The following is a 19,510-nucleotide window of genomic DNA, read 5'->3' on the forward strand; positions in this document are numbered from 1 at the left end:
GAACTGAAAAAAAGAGTCCATTAGTAACAATTACAGCACCTGAAAGGATGTTCTCTGGTAACTGGGCACCTAAGTCAAGTACAGTGTGAAGTTCTGAAGCAGTGAAGACTGGATGAACAGGAAAATGAACAGCATAGATAGTGCGTCATCCATCTTCAACCCAGCTGCATCACCTAAAGGTCAAGGGAGAAAACCAAGGCACTGAGAGTTTAGCTCAAGCGGGAGAGGTTAACTGGCATAAGATCTGACTTTAGTCCAATTTCTGTCTCATTACAACAAACTCCTTTTCAGTGAAAGAAATTCAGTGATTATTTTCCCTTTCCTAACCAATCCATGAGAGAATTAACATAATTCTGTTTTGTCTTATAACCATAATTTGTTCTGGTACTTATTTGAATACCTGAGAAGAAGTATATAATGGATAAGGACATGAAATAAAGTTTTACTAGAATCTATGAATTTCAGTAGTTTAGATTAGATTAGAGAGATTATTTGCTTCATTGTAAACAAAGTCCAGAAAAGTAGTTTTCCTATAACAAATCTTGAAAATACTGGGCACTGATTTGTAAAGTGATTCTGGGGATAGATGTTAGGAATGCCTAGCATGATAAAGGATATATATTCATTTGAGACAGACACTCAGTCTAGATGAAAGAACGTTACAGCAGGAAAACAGATATGGGGAACCAATTAAAATTGCCGAGAGGGTGCCTTCAGAATCCTGGCTGGCCATTTTTCTTTCTGGTTTCATCAGGGAATCACCGTGTCCTAACACTGTACTAGAAAATGCTATTCATAAAGAATAAATTTTTTTTCACAAATAGCAAAGGCCAAGCATTGAAAATAACAGGTGTGTTCCATTTAGAATGGTTTCAAGAGAACTTGCACTTTTGTTTTATTTTGTGAACATGCTACAAAGAGATAGTTAAAAATAGAGAAACTGACTTCTGTAAAACATTCACACATATATGTAGAAACAAGCAGCTATCAACAGATGTACTCTGGCTGAAATACTAAAGACTTGCATAGTTTTCAACATCTTGAATATGATTTAAAATATGTGTGCACAGTAGTTTGGAAATGTAAATTGTTCTTCTCTAAAGATAGCTTTATCTTTTCGAAATTCCTTCATTCACAATATTTATTACTGATTTTTATCACATCTGATTTATGTTATTTTCATAAATTGTTTCTTGGGGTAAAACTGTACTCAGTTGAATAGTAATTTAAAATCTGTCTTGCAAGACTATAAGAGAAGTGTATTTGCTTGACATATTTTTTTAAAAGTGTGCTTTATTTGAAGACTACCATATTTCTAAAGCTGGCATTTATAAATGAAACAAATGTTTAAACTGTTTATCGGTAGAAAAGTTTACCTGCTAAGAAAAATATTGGAACTAACTAAGCTGGAAGATATTTTAAATAATATTTCATTACAGCTACAAAAATGTTTTGCTCTCTTAGGGAAATTTGTTTTCTGTATAACCATCTCCAAAGTTGAAGCCACTTTCTTGCTCTATGGAGCTATAATCTTGTGGAACATTTGGTCCAATTAATTCCTACTGACTGTTGAAAACTTAGAAGGACAAACATACCAACATAAAATTACACGTTAGTTGAATCCTTCTAAGTAAAGAAAAAACTCAATTCTCTGGAAACTGTTACCTTAACAAAGTTGGTAGACAAGCAGTATACTATTTATAATTTACTTACTTGCTCTTTTGGATCCTGGACCTTGTGCATGTGTGATCTTGCTTATTATTCAAGCAAACAAGGAAAGAAAGAGTACAGTACTGTAGCTTCCTCTGCATGGGAAGGGAAGCATCCTACTCAATAAACTCTCTTGCTTTATTATTTTTGATTTTATTGTTACTTGTATATGACAGGTTTAATGAGAGCATATAGAAACAGTCCATTTCCCTACCTAATGATATAATAGTGACGCTGTGACCATTTGGATAGTAGTGAGTTGCATATCCAGTGATGGCCCCTGTCAATAGCCTTGGTTTACAGTAGGCTATATCATCTGGGCTTGTGTATGCACATTCTTTGATATTGCATAATGACAAAATTGCCAAACTGCATTTCTCAGAACAAATTCTCATTGGCTAACAATTCAAGATTGTGTTGAGGATATTTAATAAAGTTGTTTGATTAAAGAAAACAGCATTTTTAATGAGTCTTGAAAATTTGACTTAGAAAAGTGATCATACAATTGTTAAAAACGTAGCAGGGCTGGGTGGTGGCATACCCAGTTAAGTACACACTTTACCGCGTGCAAGGAGGGACCTAAGTTCCATCTTCTGGTCCTCACCTGCACAAAGGTGAAGCAGGACTGCAGCTGTCTCTCTATCTCTCCCTCTCTGTCTCCCCTATCCCGTTTGAGTGCTTTCTGTCCTATAAAAAATGGCCACCAGGAGTGTTGGATTCACAGTGCAGGTGCTGAGCCCCATAAATAGCCCTGGTATCAATAAGAAAAGAAAAGGGGCAGGATTAGGATACATTTTCGCTAACTCAAAAACAATTTTTTTTTAAAGAAAAACATCTGTAGCATTTATTTCATATTAGATAAAGAAGATTTCACACGAGAGAGAGAAACCAGAGCACTACTCCCGCACTTGTGGTAGTGGAAGGTATCTGGATTTTGAGACATGCAAAAATCACACTACCAGCTGAGCTGTTTGCCCAGACACACAGACAATTTCCTTCCTTCCTTCCTTCCTTCCTTCCTTCCTTCCTTCCTTCCTTCCTTCCTTCCTTCCTTCCTTCCCTTTCTTTCTTTCTATCTTTCTTTTTTCTTTTTTTGCTGGTTTATTTCTCTTAGCCAGAATAGCACTCAGCTTTGACACTTGTGCTAGAGATTGAACCTGGCTTCTTGTGTGCAGGCCCTGTGTGGTACTACTATACTATCTCCTTGGCCCTAGATTTTTTTTTTTTTTAATTATACTCCCAGGTTAACAACTCTTGACACAATACATTTAATCAGTTGGTAATTTTGATTGACCTTGTACCCCCATTTTGGCATAGATCTTATTACCTCCAGTTTGCTCTTGTGAGGAAACAAGAAGTGATGTATTTATATAAATACTACAGTACATAGGCTCTTTGAAGAAATTACATTTTGCTCAATGGTGAAACTTACTGAAATTGTAGATAATGTGTTCCCACTCACTAAATAATGACCAACTTATATTATCTGTCAAGGAATGTTTAGAGTTTATAAAACTAGGTCATATCAGATGTCTTCTGTTCAAGTGCATTGTTATTATGGTAGATGTTGCCATCTAGATGTTGTTATTATGGTAGATCAAGAATGAAGGCAATTGAGCTTAATTTCTTGACCTAAGAGTAATGTAAGCAAAAAATAAACCAGACTCGCCCACATAGAGGCTTTAATTATTATTTTAAAAACAAAACAAAACCATATCTTACATTCATTTTTAAGTTGCTCAGGGTAAAAAAAATAATAAAAGTCTCACACTCTGATATAATCAGATTAGTGTTAATACACAGCAACAAACATTTGACAAGATATTAAAACTGAATTGAGAACTCTTGGCACTTGGAAACTTCTGCTACTTGTGATTAAAATTCAGAGATTCAACTATTACTCCTTCTGTAATTACTCCTACATGGCGGAAGGTATAGGAAACAGATGGGCTGAAGTTTCTTATAATTGAGCAAAGTCATTTATTTGCCCTAACAACATTTCTTAAGTTAGGAGGGGGAAAAAAAAAAGTCGTCTTGAACTAGAATCTGGCTCTTTGATGAGTTAGAACATCTAGTAAAGAGAAGCAGTTCCAAGAGAAAGCTTAGAGAGAAATTTATTTCAGGAGAACTTATTTCCTGATTAACAAGAATAATACAAAGAGAGAGTCCTCTGCTGCAGCTGGAGCTGGTCCTAGTAGTTCTGCAGCCTTTTACCCCTCAGTGATAAGTTGGGAGTTTGAGCTTTAGCACATGCCCCCGGGGTTGATTCCCTTCAGGAACACGTTTGTATTGTAGATGAAACACAGGCTGCGTTGAAGGCTTCAGATGGTTCTATTGGGTTGAGGATTAATGAGGTTCAATTAACTGAGTCACTTAAAGCACATTTCATTGCAGTTCAAGCTGTTCAGAAGGTTGTGGTTAATATGAGTAACCCAGAATGTTGCCAGTTAAATGACACATCAGGGATGCCAGGGTCATTACTGGAAGGAAGAAAGCAATCTTATTTCGTGATGACATCTATCATAAAGACATTCTCAGGTTCTCAAAGATACATGCCTACACACACACACACACACACACACATCATCGTCGTCATCATCATCATCATCATCATCATCATCATCATCATCATCATGTATGTTACTTCCCCCAAATGTCTCAGGGGTTTGATTGTTGTCTATGGCAGGATTGTGATGGTATTTCTAATAACTTTAGTCTTAACCTTGGAGAACAAATGCTGACTTAATAAAGATAAGTGGATCTGGAGAAGGAAGGCAGAGAGAGCTAGGTATGTGTGTGTGTGGCAGGGGTGGGTGTTGGGGGTGTGTTGAGGTCCTGGTGTATTATGATTGAAAAGAAACTAAGTTGGTGGTGAGAGTGTTTTGCTGATACCCATCATGGCAAGATGAGAAATTTGTATCCATGTGCCAACAGCTATACTGTAAGCCATTAGTCCCTCCACCCCCATAAAAAAAAAAAGGAAGGAAAAACAAGTGAATGAATAAAATGCTCATTTTCCTGTGAGTAGTGTACTTGAGGAACAGGTTAGGATGGCTGTTTTGTCTTTAACCCCTATGATATCATAATATAAAAGCTGAAAACTCCCTGTTGAGAAGCTATGACTTATAAGGCAAAGTCCCAGAGCCCATTTATTCTTTTAAAAAATTATTATCTAATTTTGTTTTTTTACTAGTGATTCATAAGATAGCAGAGGTACAGCTCTACACCACTCCTACCACCAGAGTCTTGTATTTCCTCAAAGGTAACCACCATAGTTCACCCAAGGTCTTAGATATGACTATAAATTGACTAGAAATACATTTTTTTCAAGTTCATGTTTATTAGTTTTCTAGATTCCACATATGAATGAAACCATCTGGTAGCTGTCCTTCACTTTCTTACTTTATTAAGCATAATTACTACCAGTTGCATCTATTTTGTGCCAAGGACACAAAATAGAGTCTTTTTAAATTGTTGAGTAATACTTCATTGGGTATATGTCCCGTCACTTATATTTTTTGCATTTATAAGACTCAAGTAAGTAATTTTTATTCCATTATTAAAGTCCATTTTATCCCTTACTCTATTAAGATATTACTTATAGGGATTTATTTTTTTACTTATTTATTCTTTCATTCATTTATTTATTATTATTTTTTTAAAATTACCACCAGGATTATCGCTGGCTTTATGAATCCATTGTTCCTGGTGACCATTGTTTTTTCATTTTTTTCCTTTGACAAGACAGAGAGAAATTGAGAGAGGAGGGGAAGATAGAGAGGGGGAGAGAGAGACACCTGCAGACCTACTTCAACATATGTCAAGTGTCCCTCCTGCAGGTAGAAAGCAGGGTCTAAAACCCAGGACCTTGAGCATGGTGTTATGTGCACTTAACCAGGTGCACCACTGCCTAGCCCCTGGGATTTGTTTAACAAAGATATTTAAATTTTTTAATCAGGAAAATGTGAAGGCACGTCCCAGAGAAGCATGTGAGCTATTGACCAAGGTGGGTGACCCCATACACAAGTTGATGCTTATTTTTGGTCTCTTCTAAGGCTACACTTTAAGTTCCTTTCTAAACCACTTCTACACCTAAAACAATTCCTAGGTGTCCTTATATTTTCCTCTTCCCTCTCAGCTAAGAGAAACAGAGCCTGACTCAGTTGTTCTCCACATTCTCTTCCCTCTCTGTAATGGGGCAAAACCAACAGTTCTAGGTCACAGAAGTTCTGCCGGGCTAGTGTGGGGGTGCCTCTACCCGGGCACGTACTTTCTTGGTTGGAGAGAACTCGACTGGAGCCAGCCTGGGCTGCTACTCACTCAGCGATGCCAGGGAGATGACTCAGGAACAGACATGTGGTGATGAGACAATGCAATGTATTTATTGATCAGAGAGCCCAGGCTTTTTAAAGGGCAGACCTGGAAGTGGCAAGTCGGAAATGGAAATCACTAGGAAAGGGGTGGAGAAAGGCAAAAGAGGCTGGGAAGGTAGAAACTTTCTTAGCAACTGTTGCGAGGGTTTTAACTGGTAGGACTAATATTACCCTGTAGGCAGGGAGGGTCTCAAGGGTAGAAAGAAGATAGATCAAAGGAATGGAATGGGTGGGGATTTTTCAGACAAAACAATGATTATGTAGATAGGCCATAGTATCAGGAATGCAGGGTGGAGCAGGGGGAGCTGCCTTAATGCTTTGTGAGGCTCCTCACAATTTCCTGGTCCTGGTGAAACTGTGGTTCAGAACCTTCTGGTTATCTTTCCCTAAAATTTCCCTCTCTGGGAGTACAGACCACGTTCTTTTTGGGTTGCAGAGGGAAGGATTTCTGGCTGCTATAATTGCTTCTCTGCTGGACATGGGCATTGGTGATTTGATCTATACCCCCTAGCCTGTCTCTCTTTCTCTAGCAAGGTATGGCAGTTTCTGGGATACAATGCTGAGGTCATCTGTCTAAGGAGGTTAGGATGGGATTGTAGTAGCATCTGCAACTTGGTGGCCGAAAGGTCATAAGATAGAAAGCAGGACAAAATGTTTAATAAATAGGGACCAGAGAAGGATTAGAGCCAATGAGAGTGGGGACTCTATAGTAGAAAGAAGCTAGGATATCTATTTTGGGTATGTTCCTAAGAGCCCATGCATGACTTTAGTAACCTTTGCTTAAGTTTAATAACTAACATTAAAAGTAGACTGGAAATATTATCTGGGAGGATGGTGTCAGAGCAGAGAATGGAACTTAGCAGCTGGGTTAGGGCAGAGAGTAGTTCTCATAATTAGAAAAAATATATATCTATATATTTATATCTATGTCTCTGTTTGCCACATTGATCCGACCTGGGGCCTGTGTATATTCATATTTAGCACAGGAACCTATAAGGCACCTCCAGGTCCCTGTCAGTTTGATTTCATAATCCACGGCCACAGCTGGGGACATTCTAGTACATACATATTGCATATTGAACCCCAAATACTATGCTAGTGCATTGACAGAAGCAGTTCTAACTCTCCTAGGTACAGCATGTTTTTTCTTATCTGCATTCATGCCTGCATGTCCTATTTTATAAAAGAAATCCTCGCTTTCTGTGGAGACCCCGCCAGGGGTCTATCGCTGGGGCTCTACACCTGCATAATTCCCACATCTGGGTTGATTTTCTTCTTCTATTTTTTAGATATATTAGAGAGAAAGAAAGAGAAATGAAGAGAGACAGAGAGAAAGAGATAGAGAGAAGCAGAGAGAGGTGAGACATCTCAGCACTAATCCACCACTCATAAGCCTCCCCACTGTAGGTGCGCTTATCAGTTGTCTGAAGGTATTAGTTAGCCCAGGTCCTTACACATAGCAGTGTATACCCTACTGCACTCTTAAGAAAAAAATTTCATGGGGAGTCCGGCGGTAGCCTAGTGGGTTAAGCGCACATGGCGTGAATGCAAAGCTGCAAACTGGTGTAAGGAGCCCCGGCTCCCCACCTGCAGGGGAGTCACTTTACAAGCGGTGAAGCAGGTCTGCAGGTGTCTCTCTTTCTCTCTCCCCTCTCTGTCTTCCATTCCTCTCTCCATTTCTCTCTGTCCTGTGCAACAACAATGACAGCAATAACAACAACAATAGTAACTACAACAACAACAACAAAACAACAAGGGCAACAAAAGGGAAAATAAATAAATAATATTAAAAAAATACCATTTCCATATACTGCGAGAGTAAAATAGTCCTTAAAGTGGAGGAGTCTGGTATCCATACAAGTTGTTCTATTTTTACCCTAGAAAACCAAGGAAAGCTTAGAAAACCATCAATGACAACTTCTTCTTTCAAAGGGCCCCAATCGGTTATGTTGGCAACCTTCTGTGCATGGTACTGTATAATTATTCTAATGTATGGGGTTTCATCACCTAGTCCGTTTCTATAGGCAAAGCTGCTGTTTGCAGTGTTACTTTTCACTTTCAGCCCAGGCGGATTGACAAGACTCCCGGAGTCTGTGCATACTTACCTGCTTGATACAAATGCTGCCAATACTCTCCACCTCCTAGCCCAGAATTCCCTGCTTTGGAAGCAGTGTTCTGTGTTCCCTGCTGAGAACCGGGCACTGAGAATTGATTACTAGAGGGAAGAAACAGGACAGGTGCCAAACCACCACTACAGTTTTAATGTTCTTTTTGCCATTTCTTAATTATTATTTCTTAGTAACTCAGGAGTTTACATTTACAAATAATATTTATTTAGTACAACAAATTCTTAATAGCTGTCAAGTGCTTTGTAGACCATTTTAAGACTTATGCCAGACTCTAGACCTTCAGACAGTCAGGATGGAGAGAAGGAAAATAGATAAAAGATAATCCTCTTTGTAGTGGTACGTGCTGAGACGGGTTTCTGACTCACAAGTCTTGGCGCATTTTAGTTCCTTGTCTGTCAGCCTTCCATGTCTGCTGGAGTAGGGTTGGTATATACAGAGCTTTGAAAACCAGACAGAGATGTTTGCCTCTAATTTGGTTGACTTTCAGAGATTACCCAAATGTATTTTCTGCAAGAAAACAAAACCATTACAATAAATTCAAATATTAAGTATGTGTTGCTATGAACCACTGAAGACATATGGTATCTATTGTAGTATATAGATAAATATATACTGTCTAAGTAAAAAATGCTTTGGAACATTTAATATCGATTTCTCCCCCTACATTTTATGTGTTTAAACTCAAGGTGAATGCCTCTTGACATAGTACTCATAAAAAATGAAAAAATCATATATCTATTCAGGATTGGATATATGTTAGAATATAAAGAAACTATAAATTTAAGATGAAAGAATTTTAAAATAGTAAGAAGGAAAATGGACAGAGACTTGTGAAAGTAACTTTCAGAGAATGATATGATAAACAAGATAAACAGACATAACTTTATGTTCAATTTTCAGAGTAAATTCTGAAGTAAGTTACAGACTTACTCACAAAGAGATACGACATCTTTTTGGTACGCTAAAATTGACACTGAAGAAACTCCAGGCTCATTGAGATCTGAGACAAGGTCAGCAAATGTATAAGTTTATGTTACCTTGACATGACAGAGATATTTTTTATTATTTTATATGGAACTGAAATAGTCTGGAAAAATTATTTTGTATTAAAGATTGCTTTCAGTGGAAATGTATAAAACAGGAATTATCTTCTATCAATATATAATGCACATTGTATATTATACTTGTAACCATATATGTCCTTTGTTATGCAAGTCATATGTGAATTCATATTTGGAGAATTAAGGAATGTAGGCTGTATGTTTTGTTAGAAAGTCATTTTAAGCAAGGAGCAAGGGAGTATGTAGAAAACAAGGTGGAAAGAAACAGGGTATCTAGATGTGTAAGTTAAGTCTAAAAGTTCACTATGCCTTAGGTTTTCAGAATATATTACGAATTCACCATCTTGTTTTTCTCTTCTCCTCACAGTAATATACTGAGCATCTTGCTACCATAAGTTGAATCATTTGCCAGTGGACACTTGCACATAGAGGCAACATTTGACAAAAATTTCAGCTGATAATTCTTAGAACGAACAGGTAAGATTCATAGTAAAATATTTGAGTGTTTCACAGGACAACCTAGAGGTGAGAGCCACTGTATTCTATTTTAAATACTGTTTTCTTGTTAGACCCTGAAGCAAGACTTTGAAGATTAAAGTATACTGTGTACTTTTCGTAGAAAATCTGATGTGTTCTGCATTCCTCAGTTGTGTCACTGACAGAATCTTGACAGAAAAATCTTAACACAAGTTAGGAATATCATATTCTAAATACAAGAGATAGGTTTAAAAATGTTTTATGGCATCTTTTCATAGGATTTAGGATTTTTTAGTTGATTCTGACACTTTATGGATCTACTATAAATTTTATAATTCAGTTACAAGTACCCACTATTGTTATAATTTTGTCCCTCCTTGTCCTTATATATTAAAAACACATGCATACACACACACACACACACACACACACACACACACACACACACACACGCACTCTTCTTATTATAAAACAGAGCCTACAAAATTGAGGCTCTGAAGTAAAAGAATGCCAGTGGTGGGAGCTGGGCAGTGGTGCACCTGGTTAAACACACATGAACACGCACAAGGACCTGGGTTTGAGTCCCAGTGTCACCTGTAGTGGGGCTGCTTTGCCTATCCTTCTCTCCCCCTCTCTACCTGCCCATCCCATCTCGATTTCTCTCTGTCCTATCCAATAAAATAGAAATAAAAAAATTCGCCACCAGGAGTGGTGAATTTATGGTGTCGGTGCCAGTCCCAACAATAACCCTGGTAGCAATTAAAACAGAATGTCAGTGTACTAAAAAATGAGGTAAATAAAATAAAATAAAATAAAACGCCCATGTTCAGCGGGGAGGCACAGAATAGCATCTCCAAAACAATGATGCAAATCTGCAACTTGAGATATCTTCAGAGTTCATGGACTCCTGTGCTTATGACCCATTACAAAATGCTCAAATGAAAACTTTTTTAGCTAGTTTAAGATTCCAGAGAATAAAGACAACAATGAGATACCACTTCACTCCTGTGAGAATGTCAGACATCAGAAAAGGGAACAGCAGCAAATGCTGGAGAGGGTGTGGGGTCAAAGGAACCCTCCTGCACTGCTTGATGGGAATATAAATTGGTCCAACCTCTGTGGAGAACAGTCTGGAGAGCTCTCAGAAGGCTAGAAATGGACCTACCCTATGACCCTGCAATTCCTCTCCTGGGGATAGATCCTAAGGAACCCAACACACCCATCCAAAAAGATCTGTATACATACATGTTCATCGCAGCACAATTCGTAACAGCCAAAACCTGGAAGCAACCCAGGTGTCCAACAACAGATGAGTGGCTGAGTAAGTTGTGGTCTATATACACAATGGAACACTACTCAGCTCTTAAAAATGGTGATTTCACCTTCTTCACCTCATCTTGGATGGAGCTTGAGGCAATCATGTGAAGTGAGATAAGCCAGAAAGATAAGGATGAACATGGGGTGACCTCACTCATAGAACTTGAAAAACAAGATGAGAAGGGAAAACACTAAGCAGAACTTGGACTGAGTTTTGTGTATTGCACCAAAGTCAAAGACTCTGGGGTGAGGGGAGGGTTCAGGTCCTGGAACATGATGGTGGAGGACCTAGTGGGGGTTGAATTGTTATGTGGAGAACTGGGAAATGCTATGCATATACAGACTATTGTGTTTCGCTGTCAACTATAAACTATTAATCCCCCAATAAAGAAAAAAAAAGTACCACTAATAAAAAAAAAATTCCAGAAAAGTCTGGTTGGCATCATGCTAGCATCTGGAACCTGGTGATTGAAAAGAGAGTTAACATATAAAGCCAAACAAATTGTTGACTAATCATGAACCTAAAGGCTGGAATAATGGGAAAGAGAGAGGCAGGCTGGGAGTATGGATCCACCTGCCAATGCCCATGTTCAGCGGGGAAGCAATTACAGAAGCCAGACCTTCCACCTTCTGCATCCCACAACGACCCAGGGTCCATACTCCCAGAGGGATAAACAATGGGAAAGTTATCAGGGGAGGGGATGGGATAGGGAGTTCTGGTGATGGGAATTACGCGAAGTTGTACCCCTCTTATCCCATGGTTTTGTCAGTGCTTCCTTTTTATAAATAAAATAAAATAAAACAAAAAAAAGATTCCAGAGAAATTTCAAGTTCACATTCCATTCTTTTTTATTAATTAAAACGAGATGTCTACTGAGGAACTATTGGTGCATTTCTGACTCTGGCATTAGACTAAAATGTACATGAAATGGTAAAGGTAAAGATATCAGTGCATTAATTTTATGGAGAGATTTATAATCCTGAAAATGTGTCTCATGGGAAAAGTTGACTTTTACTCTGTGCCAAAGAAATCATCCTGTGGAAGTAATTTTTGAGTTGATATTGTAGGATAATTGTGAATCAACTACACTGAAAGGGAAGGGGAGAATGCTTCCTGCCGAAAGTACAAGTACATGATCTTGGCTGGCGTTGGTGGTACAGTGGTGAGCACAGCTGTCCCCTAACCTTGGCTAACTAATATTGTGGGTCTTGTGGGAAAGGATGTATCTTCTGAAAATATGTACTGTAGCCTTAATCCCCAGTACCTCAGAGTTGGACCTAATGTGGAAATAAGATTACTGTAGACATTAGTTGTTAAGGAGTGGTTGTGTTGAGGCTGGTTGGTGGCATAGCTGGTTAAGCGCACATATTACTATATTACCAAGCAGAAGGACCTGGGTTTGAGGCCCTGCTCCCCAGCTGCAAGGGCAGAAGGGGACACTTCATAAGTGGTGAAACAAGTCTGCAGGTGTCTATCTTTCACTTCCCTCTCATTTCTCTTTGTCCTACTCAATAAAATAGAAACAAAAAAGCTAGGAAAAAAAATAAAAAGACTATCGGGAGTGGTGGATTCGAAGTGCTGGCACCGAGCCCCAGCAATATCCCTGATAGCAATAAAAAAAAAAAGGAGAAGGAGAAGGAGAAGAAGGAGAATGAAAAGGAGGAGGAGGAGGAGAGATTATATTGTAGTATAGTAGCATGAGCCCTCAATTCTACATGACTAGTATCCTAGTAATAAGAGAAGATGCGTAGAGAGAAAGACAAGTGAGAAAAATGTCACCTGATGATGGAGGTGAAGATTTAAGTGTAGAAGCGACAACCAATCCTAGTTCTCCCGGTAGCTACCATATACGGGAAAGATCTCAGAAAGAATTGCCCTCAGCAAGTTTTAAAAGGAAGATGTCTCTAGCGAGACATCTTTTTTTTTTTTCCCCTGGGATTTTAACCTCCAGAACTGTGTAACAACACATTTCTTGCATTCTATGCCACTTTTCTTGTAGTGCTTTGTTAAAGACAGCCATAGAAAATAAACAGTGTGTGTGAGATAATGAACAAAATCTCTCGTGACTGGAGATGAATACTGAGGGGCAAAGACTGCAGGGATAGCAGGAAACAAAGGCGGCATTTGGTGAGATCATGGTTCTGGATACGGACGAAATAGAACCGGTTAAGGACTTGGAGCTCCAAGATCAACAATAAATCACTGGATGGCAGTTGAAACACATAAACTTGGAGAAAAAAAAAAAGAACAAATTGTCTCTAAACCTTAGTGAGAATTATAATTGTTTTCTTGGGATGGGTGTTTCCTTCATCTTCCTAAACTGAAGTCATAATCCAAATGACATAATAGCAGCAGCTGGAACACCGGGAGGTAATTAGGTCTTGACGTGGGGCACAAACATTTAATGTCCTTAGAAAAAGACGGCAACCAGTGCATACAAAGTCTCTGTACTCCCTTATCCACGATCTCATGTGCCCTGAAGACAGGCCATGCAATGCACAGCAAAAAGGCAGACCAGACCGAGGGTCTCTACTACACATCACCTGTCAGTCACAGTCTTAGCCTCCACAGCCTGCTGAATTTTAAGAAATAGATGTCTGTTGTTTAAGTCACCCAGTATGTGGCATCCTGCCACAGCAGCAAGAGCTAATTAAGGCATGAACTAAGGAGATTGCAGTGTTAGCTGGGAGGTTTGAACGGTTTTCAACAATTGCAAAGCAAACATTTGTTTAGACTGTGTGAAGAACTGAATAAGAAGAAAGTATGATATCAAGGATAATGTCCATATATGCATCATTTCTGGATGAATGGCTGTGTTATTCACTCACAAAAACATAACTGGTGGGGGCCTAAGTTTGGTAGAGAATGTGATTTAGTTTCTTTTGAATTTTGTTATCTATTTATTTATTTATGTTCCTTTTTTGTTGCCCTTGTTGTTTTTCATTGTTGTTGTAGTTAATGTTGTTGTTATTGCTGTCGTCATTGTTAGATAGAACAGAGAGAAATGGAGGAGAGGAAGACAGAGAGGGGGAGAGAGAAAGATAGACACCTGCAGACCTGCCTGTGAAGCGACTCCCCTGCAGGTGGGGAGCCAGGGGCTGGAACCAGGATCCTTATGCTGGTCCTTACGCTTTGTGCCACGTGAGCTTAACCCGCTGCGCGACCTGAATTTTGTTATCTATGAAACATCAAAGCAGAGAAGACGAGGCTGTGGTGAGGATCTGGAGCTATAAAGGTACCATGCTTTCCAGCTTGTCTGGGACTGTCCTAATTTACAACTGCACTGATACCTACTTAAGTATTAATAGCACCTGCTCCCACTCTCAAAGTACTTTGGTTTGGAAGATAAGTGATATGATTACTCTGCTTATAACTGACTAACTTCCCTACTTAGAACTTGAAGGAAGCCAGAATATGTCACCCTGAACTATGCTTCTTTGACATAAAATGTTTTGAGATGAAGGCAGTTAAGAAGCAAGCAGTAAATGCAGGGAAAATCTCTTTCTCTCTGTCTCTCTCTGCCTAAAAGCAGGGCGTAAATTCTCTTTTATTAGAAATGACTTTTATCTTAGCTACAGCATCACATGTATCTGCAAACAAACCTTGCTCCATTCACTTTTTTCTCATATATTTCCTGACATGTTTTTTTCCTCCAGTTTCCCACAGCCAAAACCCACTTTCCTTTGTCCTATTATTACTCTAAAATTAGTTATTTTTGTTAAAGGTGCTATAGCTGGAGTATTAAGCCACTTGTCTGATTCATTCCCTGCATGTCTCCTGTGTATATGAGATGTACATGTTAATAAATATGTGCTTATTTTTATCTTCCTAATACATGTTTTGCTGAGAATTTAGAGGCTTCCTTCCTCCCTTCCTCCCTTCCTCCCTTCCTCCCTTCCTTCCTTGTGATTTAATATTGATTTTTCAAAATTGTAAGGCCTGTACTGGCCACAGCCTTGTGGAATCCATGGCCTGATTACTCCTCATGGCCAGCAAGGAGCTATGACTCCACAAACACAGATGAATGTCAATGGAGCCAAAGCTTTAGACTCCATAGAGCCAGATCACAGCCTGCTTGATTCCTGATGTGGATGAAGGGGCATGCAATTGGCTAAACTTTGCAGCTATAAAATTTGCCAATATCCATGTAAGAGTGACCTTGAGTGTTAGAGGAGACTTCTAGCTTTACCCCCTCCTTGTCCTGTGCAGATCTCACCCCCCTGTTGTTCTCCTTAATGAACTGATCTGCTGATAGAAACTGTCCTAAAATTCCGTTATTTGATCTTGATACATACTGAAAGAAGTTTCAGCGTGGTGGTGCCTTCCTTCCTTCCCTCCCTCCTTCCGTCTTTGCCTTTTTTTTTCTTTTTTCTCATCTGATAGATTTTTCTTTTCTTTTCTTTTTCCTTTTTTTAAACTGTTATTTATAAAAAGGAAACATTAACAAAACCATAGGATAAGAGGGGTACAACTCCACACAGTTTATACCACCAGATCTCCATATCCCATCCCCTCCCCTGATAGCTTTCCTATTCTTTATCCCTCTGGGAGTATGGACCCAGGGTCATTATGGGGTGCATGTGGGAGGCCTGGCTTCTGTAATTGCTCCCCCTGGTTAAGCACTCACATTGCCTCTTTCTTTTTAATCGAAGATGCTTGCTCTGGACAGGGGAGCTCCAAGTGATGCTCCCTTCCCCAATGCCCCCTCCCCCAAAAAACAGAGGGAGGAGAAGAAAAGCTATAAAGGCTATAAGCTCTTTGTAGTAAAAAACGATGTACTAAGTATAGAAAACATTCAATAACTACTTAAATATTATTTGGCAGGTGACAATATTGATATACCATGATTATCTTTCTTCCAAGCTATTTTTTTTTATGTGAGTGAACCCATGCTATACTATAGGATAAATTTCATTAAACTAAGATGATTTAACCGCATTAGAGAAAGATCTCTTAAATAAACGGCACTAAGCTACCAACAGTAATAACACGTGTGAAAATGCTTTATAATAAAAAATGTGTTCAAAGCCATGAAACCAGATGAAGTAATAAGGCAGCGAGTGTAGACTGTGAAAAGCTTTAAGATGTGCGCCCTGGGCCATGCAAAATAAAGCAGTGGGAGAGAAGATGCAGGTACAACAGATACAGAGAAGGAACATTTAATGAGGTAGGAGAGACTCAAGGGAGTAGAATGACCTGGAGTCTAAATGAATGAAGTGCTTGCCAGAGGATGGAGTGATTAACTCTACCAAATGATGCCCACAGGTTAAGTAAGAAGGGAACCCAGAACTGATGATTGAATTAGCCACATGGGGGTCACTGGTGACTTTGACTTGAATTGACAAGACTGTTTGGGAAGAAAGTCTGATCCCAGTGGTTTTTTTTTTTTTTTAAAGGTTGAAGGATAAGAATGTGAGCTAGTAGACATAGATATTTTCAGAAAATTTTCTGTTAATGGAACAGAACAAATGGTGGTCACTAAGTTGATTAAGAAAGTGAAACCAAGAGAGTATTTAGTATAAAAAAATGATAATCTGCTTATTCTCCTACATGTGAACTTATAGACTAACTCAAGTATTTCACATTGTTAAACAATGTCTTAGTGAATAAACTTGTACCTGTGTATTTCTGCATTTTGTCAGTTTACATACTTAAGAGAGGTAATTTTTCTTTGAGTTGAAGAAATACCTATCACCTGTCTGTTTCTCTCTATTTTATATTTGCAATTGGCAAAATGAACCAGTCCCAAAGAGTTATATATACATATTTGCTTTGCTACAAAAGAGAGAGGTATGGATTATACAATAAATGAGAGGATTCTGGTGAGATATGGGAAATTTAGAAAGGGGCCTAGGCCCTGCACACATTACCATGAACAAGGGCCTGGGTTCAAGACTCTCACTGGCTACCTGCAGGGGAGAAGTTTCATAAGCTATAGTGAAGGGCTGCAGATGTCTCTCTTTCTCCCCCTCTCTATTTTGATTTGTTCTGCTTTATATCTTGATGCTTTTCAGCCACCAAATTGCAGATGCTACCAGGATGCCAATCTGACTTCCCTCGGAAGACCAACTCGCCAATATGTCCTGGAACCCCACCTCCCCAGAATCCTTCCCCACTAGGGAAATATAGAAACAGGCTGGGGCTTGGACTGACCTGTCAATGCCCATGCCCAGTGGAGAAGCAATTATAGAAGCCAGGACTTCTACCTTCTGCACCCCTTAAAGAATAGGTAATCTTCAGGAATTGTACCCCTCTAATCCCACAGTCTTGTCAATCGTTATCAAATTACTAAAAGAAAAGAAAAGAAACACACACACACACACACACACGAAAGAGCAATAGAGTCATGCAGCTGTGCAGGTACTGAACCCCAGACATAAACCTGGAAAAAAAAAAGAGGAGGAGAAGAAAAAGAAGGAGGAAAGAAGAAAAGCAGGCAGGCAGGAAGGGAGGAAGGAGGGGAACCAGATTTCCACTTCTAATATATTGCTTTTGTTTAACTAACACTTTGTTGACTGTTTTTCATTCTCTTTCTTGATTCTCATTCCTGTACTTTGCTGATAGAACTCTCTTTCCAAATAAACCGTGTGGAGTTATATACTGTCTTATATTAATACTTGATAGCAGATCTCATAAAACATTGGAATTTATTATTTTATTTTCATATAATATTTATTTTACTTACTTCATATAGGATACATAGAGTTTCACATAGGAAAGAAACTATTGCCTCCTCCCCTTCCCTTTCTTTTCTCTTCTTTTTCCTCCGCCTCCTTCCCTTCCTCCTCCTTCCCTTTCTCTTCCTTTCTTTCCTCTCCCTCCCTCCTCCTTGTGCAGGGTAATGTGTGCACTTAGCCAGGTGCACCGCTGCCTGGCCCTGATTGATATAATCTCTCTCTCTCTCTTAAAATAGTTTTTTTTTAAGGTTTTGTCTTTTTAATCTTTATTTATTGGATAGAGGCAGCCAGAAATCAAGAGAATAGGGGAGATAGAGAGGGAAAGAGAAAGAGAGTCACCTGCAGACCTGCTCGCAAGGCTTGCCCCCTGCAGGTGGCGATGGGGCTGGGGTGGTGGAACCTGGGTCACTGAGCAGAGTCAGTTGTGCCCTCAACCAGGTGTGCCACCACCCAGACCCGGATTCATACAATCTCAGTGGACAGTGTAAATTCATACAGTCCTGAACTTCTTTTACGTAGTGGGCATATATTCAACTGTTTGAATCTGAATAGGATGTTATTTACTTGTCTCTATAAATTTGTTGCACGTTAGCATTCAAATTTAGTCTTATTTGGCTCAACCAAGTTAAACTGAGAAAGCTAACTGTAAAACAATTCTATTCTCATCTTTCCTCTTTTAGTGATTTTAGATACTTATTGCTGCTGGCTTATCTAGCTGAAACACGTTTTTGTGTTGTATTTTATGTAGTTTAACATTTTGTTTGCTTCTTTTGAGTTATTTAGTTTATGCCTCTTATTTACGCTCTTGACAGAATTGCAAAGATCCCTCTTCTGTCAACATTCTGGATACATTCGTTTATTCTATTTAAAAATATAAAATTGCATTTCCCTATATTATGGCATATTTCAAGTTCTGCTTTCCATTAAAAATACATTTTACTGATGTGATATTGATCTAAAAATCTGTGCCAAGGCTGGTATAAAACATTGGTATACAAGAGATGCTCATTGATGACACAAACTCCATTGTCTTATTATGTTATAGTATTTATATGTAGTCTATATTGTATTATGCATAACAGACATTCTATATTATAAACATATATATCAAATATAACATAATTTGAATTTAAGTTCTGATTTAACTTACTAAAAACCTGGATGCTTTAACAGATGGATTGAGCTCTTTTATAGTTTCCTTGTATTTTGCATTATTAAAGTGTGTCATCTTCTCTTCCAGATAAGTAGATTGTTCAGAATTTCTTTTGTTCCCATGAAAATCTATAGACAGGCAGAATACTATGCTCATTTTGATAGTACAAATACTAAAATTAGAAAAGTACAGAGAAGCTTAGAATGGCCCCTGTGTAAGGATGACTACTCAAATTTGTGAAGTGGTTCTGTATTTTTTTTAATAAACAAGTCAGAATCTAAATTTGTCCTTTTGTCTTTATCATTATGTATAATAATTATAAATAATTATATAGTGTACTTATATATCATGTTTAAATAATTATAACTCTAGAACATCTCTATTTTGTTTCAGATGAAAATATCATGAGAGAGAGAGAGAGAGGGAGAGAGAGAGAGAAAGAAACCGCAGTGCCAAAACTGTCTCCCAAGTAGTGAAGGCTAGGCTCAAACCTGGTCACACACCTGGTAAAGCAGGGTACTACCCCAGTCTTCTTCTTCTTCTAGCATTTGCCCTTCTTCCGTAGCCAGTCAACAGCGTCAGGTTGAGCCTGATGTAAAGTTTCGAGACCTC

General features: G+C 38.6%; 1 non-coding gene across 1 annotated transcript; it reads left to right on the forward strand.

Annotated features, from left to right (window-relative positions):
- Positions 1-19,046: 19,046 nt before the first annotated feature.
- Positions 19,047-19,154, forward strand: LOC132534511 (U6 spliceosomal RNA). The gene has a single exon (XR_009546219.1). It is a non-coding gene; the product is annotated as a U6 spliceosomal RNA (small nuclear RNA).
- Positions 19,155-19,510: the final 356 nt, after the last annotated feature.

The sequence above is a fragment of the Erinaceus europaeus genome, chromosome 18 (assembly GCF_950295315.1).
Source record: "Erinaceus europaeus chromosome 18, mEriEur2.1, whole genome shotgun sequence".
Taxonomy (NCBI): Eukaryota; Metazoa; Chordata; class Mammalia; order Eulipotyphla; family Erinaceidae; genus Erinaceus; species Erinaceus europaeus.